Below are 5,263 nucleotides of genomic sequence, written 5' to 3' on the forward strand. Positions count from 1 at the left end.
GCTGACAGAATATTAGCACTTCAGTCATGCAGTCCCATGTGTCTTTGCAGTTCAGGCTTATATATTTCATCCATCCAAACATCACACCTGAACTGGACAGGGTTACATTAAATCCATAGCTGTGTTAAAGCCTGGTTTTGAACAGGGAGATTAGATCTGAAAAGATATGGTAGTTTATGTTCCTGTTGGGCAAGCCAGTGCAGACAAGGTCATACGGTGTGGGACAACCAGACAGGGACAAGAGCTCTGCCTCTGGCAGAGCCAAAGGCAAATCATGTTAACTTCTGATGCCACAGTTTTCTCTGTAAAATGGAGGCAAATAATGTGTCCCCAGTGAAATTGTCTGAGAGCAGATGAGATGTGCTGAAGAGGAGCAAAATGTTATTTATCTTCCTTTTGTTGGAATTAGAATTATGCTTTTGAAAGGTCTTTAATTTTGAAGAGGATAGATTTGGTGCTCAAAGTTATCACCTGAACAACTTTGGTGGTACTGAGGTCTGCGGTCTTCTCTAGATTAATTGTAGAACTAAGACTTCATGCTTTACATTGAGGAAGGTCATTTCTGCATAATTTTGAATGTTGCAGAGCCTGCATGCTGCACTGTTGTAAAAGTAGTTGTCCATTACTGTAGTTGTCTCCAGATTTTTACACAGAAAATTATCAGGGAAGATTCATAAGGGTTCAGGGTATCAAAATAATTGTGCATCTAAGCTATAGTTATAAACTAATCCACAGTATTTGCAAACTGTTCATACACTAGGGCCTGCTGCTTTTTGATGACTCTGGGATGTAGGAGGCTATGGATGCCAGCAGAGGGCTCGCAGCTTCCTTCCCTGCTCTATGAGGGAACAACGCTGCCTTTGTCCAGCATCTAAACCATTGCCAGCCCACTGCACTGTGTGCAGCCAGCTGTCATATCGCATCCAGGTGTGACAGCTAGGAATACCCAGAGGATGTGAGTGGTCCTACCAGGTTTTTGAGTCTTGTCATTTAGTCTAATGATACAAATACCTGATTTCTAAAGCTTTCCACTATAGCAGTTTAGGTGCTGAACTTGATAAAATAAACATAAAGTAAAAAATATATGATCCTCTCCCTGTATACTGTTCTGGAGTCCTGGTGGGACTGCTGCAACAAAATGATTCTCTGTACATGCCTCTCTGTCTAAGATGTCTAAGACTGGGGGCCAAATTGCCTTCAGTGCTATTCCCCAGTGCCTATCTTTATCAGCCTAAACTGATGTGCAACTCCACCTTTTCCCTTTATCCTTTCTACTGATAAAGACACTGAAATGTAATGTCTAACTTACYGTTAACAGCCTCCACTGACAGAGATCTTGTAATCTTCCCTGTAATGTCTGTTACAAAAGGTTTTTTGGAAGAGATCTGAGATCTCTTCTAATCCTCAATCTGATCAGTCAAAATGTGACAGAGCCACCTGTGAGCTTCACCAGCTAGATCTTTTGAGTGCTATGCTGAGATTTAGAGGCACAGATCACTGTGCTGTGAGTCTGAGAGTAAGGTATGTCCTTTGATCCTGTAGGCTTAGACCCTTTCCTTTTAAAAGGATCCTAGCTTCCCCTGAACAGTCTCTGTAGGAACTGTATGCTTGGAGAATTTTGAGTTTTAATCCTCTTAAATCCAGTAGGTCCCTGGGTAGCCACTTTTCCCCTAGCAACCTTCCCCTTTTGGCCACCTACTCCTTAGAACTCTGATTCAGTGTGGAAGGGAAAAGGGATCCAGGAATTATTGTTTTCAGGGTAATTTTCTAATGTGCCTTCTTCACACTTTCAAGGCCAATTTCCTTTCCCCTTTCATTATTGCCATTGTTTGCCATTTAGGCCTGTTGTCACCTGCTAGAAATCAGAAAGCTGGATTATCGTTACCAGCATCATCCCTAGAGATGATATTTATTGGGTAGGCTTTGAGAAGACAAATCTTGTAGCAAGGCATATTCTTCAGTCATTATATAAGACAAACAAATTGCATGTAGGTCATAAATGAAGAGTATATTCCAAGAGGGTCAGAACCTGGCTTTTTCTGAGACTGCTAGGGAAGGCTGAGAAGCTGCTAGGCTCTATCTGATGGCCTGTACTTTTAAATTTAATCTGGGACCTAGCTGTGCCTCTGATTTAGCACCTTCAACGTTTGCAGATACTTTGGCTACAGAATTCTGTAACCTTTTTAGCACTTGTGACAATCTCCACGTAAAGGAGATTTCCCTCTAGCTTTAAAACCCACTCCATGGGGTTGTTCTGAGATAAAAATAACTTTTTGTGGCTGAGAACTTCTTATGTAAAGATGCTGTGATGGGGGAAATCCAAAGGCAGCTGCTGTGTTGCTTAGGGAAGGGGGAGAGGTTTGTCTGAGCAGAAACTGATGCAGCAATGGAGAGAAGAAGAAATGCAAAGCAAAGGGATTTTATTTTTGTCCAGAAATTGGTGAATGATATGAAAGGATGACTGAAAGTTCATAGAGCCAGAAACAAAACAAAACAATCCCGAAATCAGAGGAGCAGAGTTCTGGGAAATGCGGGCCTACACATATGAAAAATACCTGACTAATTGAATTTGGCATTCAGTAGTGCTTGCAGATTCGAGGTTGCTTTTCTGTCTAACATTCACTTGACAGACTTGTCACCAGAGTCTGAGTGCTACTTTCATTCCTCTGCTTTCAGCTGTTATTTTCAGTAGGGTCTTTGTTTTAGTCATTCTTGGTTTACTGTTTGACTTCTCTGATTGCACTAAGACATCAGCTGAGTGTGAACAAAAGGCTCCCTACTTGGTGGTGCACTGGTTTGCTATGGACTTTTCATTGGTAAGACTGAGGTGTTTAGGAAGATAAGGAGCTTGAGGCTGGACTAGAAAGCAACTCAAGATGACAGGTTGTTTCTGACTCCAGTTTGGAATGGGGTTGGCAGGAGGAAGAGGACCCAAAATGTACTTTTACTCCTCTTATATATCTAAAGATTTTTCTATATGTATGCACTTTATTTTTCTCTTAGCCACATGTAAAGAATGTTATCTGTTCTCAGCATTTTCCTARCTAGGCAGTATCTCAGCTCCTTATTTTTATCCTTTACACTCCTTCCACTTTTTCTTCTGTCCTCTTGTTACTGTGACCCAARCCTGGGAACAATGTTCAATCCCAATTAGTCACTGATTTCTTTCCTTCTGTTGCTGAGAGCTCTTCAGACTTCAATACAGAACATAATTCCATTTTCCTGGATTTATCCTAGTCGTAAGTTATATGAACAAATTTTGCTCCTCACTCTGCTTTCAGGATTATTAATAAATAATACTCATCTGAGCAGAGAAAACCAGTTTGCCATGCTAAAAATTACCTGTTTATTTCTATTCTTGAATTTCATTTTTCAACTACTCTTTAATCAGTGATAGTGCTTACCTCTGGGTGACTTCATTTCCTTTATAATCTTGTGGAGAACCTTGTCAAGACCTTTTCGGATCTGATGTATCAAAAGCTATTTTTCTGTACTGTTTTGCTGGCATACCCTAAGAATTCTCATAGGCTAGCYGTTGGACCATGACAGTCCTTTTCCTATGCCATTTTACCTGTGTCCTCCACACCACCATCACTCATTGCGTTTGCATTTCTGATAAATGTAAACCATAAATTTATTAGAACCAATTCCTCTGTTCTTTCTATTGTCTCAGTTCAGAGTTAGGAGTAACTTTGGATGCCTAACGTAATAAGAAATCAAACTGAAAACCTCTTTTCTGGCCCTTGCTTTTGTATTTTTCTCTCTTGGTTGTTATTTATCGGGGCTATGTTATCATTATGTTGTATCATCATAACGAGTTCCACAGGTGAGGTCTGACGTTCACTGCAAAGCTTTGGGCAGGTGATCAGAAGGACAACAGAAAAGGCTGCAGCTCAGCCCTGAGGTGCTTTCAGCAGACTACATTGGGAAGGGTGCAGGTTTTGCTTTTTTCCAGCTGTGCTACTTGGCCACTCCACTGGGAGAACTCCACAGCATGGAAGAAGGAGACTAAATTAAGTGGAAAACCCCCCAAGAAGGTAACAAGAATTGAGTTCTGTGAGGATACGCAGCAAGAACCACTTAAGGTGACATTTGCTCTCCCTGGAATAATTTGTCCTAAACTTTTTTGCTTGCATGGGAAATAAGAATGTAAAAGCACCAAAGCTGCCTCTCTGATTCTAGTCCTGGCAATAGTCAGGTGGATAACTTGCAGGCCGGTGTTAGTAACTTTTGATAAAGTGTTTCACAAAGTAAATACAAGCCAAAGAAATGTCACTTTTTGGTTTTGTGGCCTGCCTAAGTCTTTGTTTCAGGAACATGATGTCCTAAAGATAGGTCATCACACCCACTTTTTCAAGTGAACTTTGAGCTGCTTGTTAAGTGCTGGAAGAGAATTGAACACTAGCATGCAACCAAGTCCATGTTTTAAAGCTTGTGATGAACAATGTCCATACCGTTCAGATAACACAATGTTAATTAAATGAACTATGGATCATAAGTGATCCCTAAACTGTAATCTATCAGAGAGTGACAGGTTGCTACAGTAATTGGAAAAGATGAGCTGACTCATTAACTGCAAGGTCTCTGTGAGGATGAAAAAAAATATCACTTTTGGCTGTTTTGCTTCGATCATTGAAATGCTTTAATTTTCACTTCACTGTATGTTTTCACTTTGTAGTGTGCCAAATCATGTAAAAACACTGAAAGTCAACTCAAATGAAGAATAAAAATGGCACATTCTCCGAGTGCCCTTGCTAGCATTTTTGACTTGGTTAGGCATTGCAAACACATGTACGAAGTTTTCTTCCAAAACAAAAATCTGGCTCAGTCCAAAGCCTATCCATCACTTCAGTTTATCTACTGACTGTTTAAATCTTTCTTGCGCTAGGCCTTGGAAAACACACTGATATCCACCACCCTCCCCTGTGCGCTTGAACTCTGCATCTCCCCATTACCAGCACTCGTTTATGGGCGCTGGTGTGGACCTGCCAGGCGCCTGCTTTGGCCGAGGGCTTGTCCTCACAGCCAGGTGTACCTGGCACGTGGGACTGCCTAGCTCGCGCTTCGAGGCCTTAGTTTCACAGAAGGGGATAGCTTTCGGGTCGGGCTTTTCGCTCTGGTCAGAGGTGCTGAGGGTTCAGGAGCATCTCCCCGTGCTGGGGCTGCCGTCGGAGCCGCTCTGGCAGAACGGCACCACAGGCACCACGGCGGCGGCGGCGGTTGCGGCCGTTACGGCCCAACGGCCCCGCCCCCTCCCCAGCGC

The sequence above is a fragment of the Apteryx rowi genome, unplaced genomic scaffold, assembly GCF_003343035.1.
Source record: "Apteryx rowi isolate R43461 unplaced genomic scaffold, aptRow1 scaffold_137, whole genome shotgun sequence".
Classification (NCBI taxonomy): domain Eukaryota; kingdom Metazoa; phylum Chordata; class Aves; order Apterygiformes; family Apterygidae; genus Apteryx; species Apteryx rowi.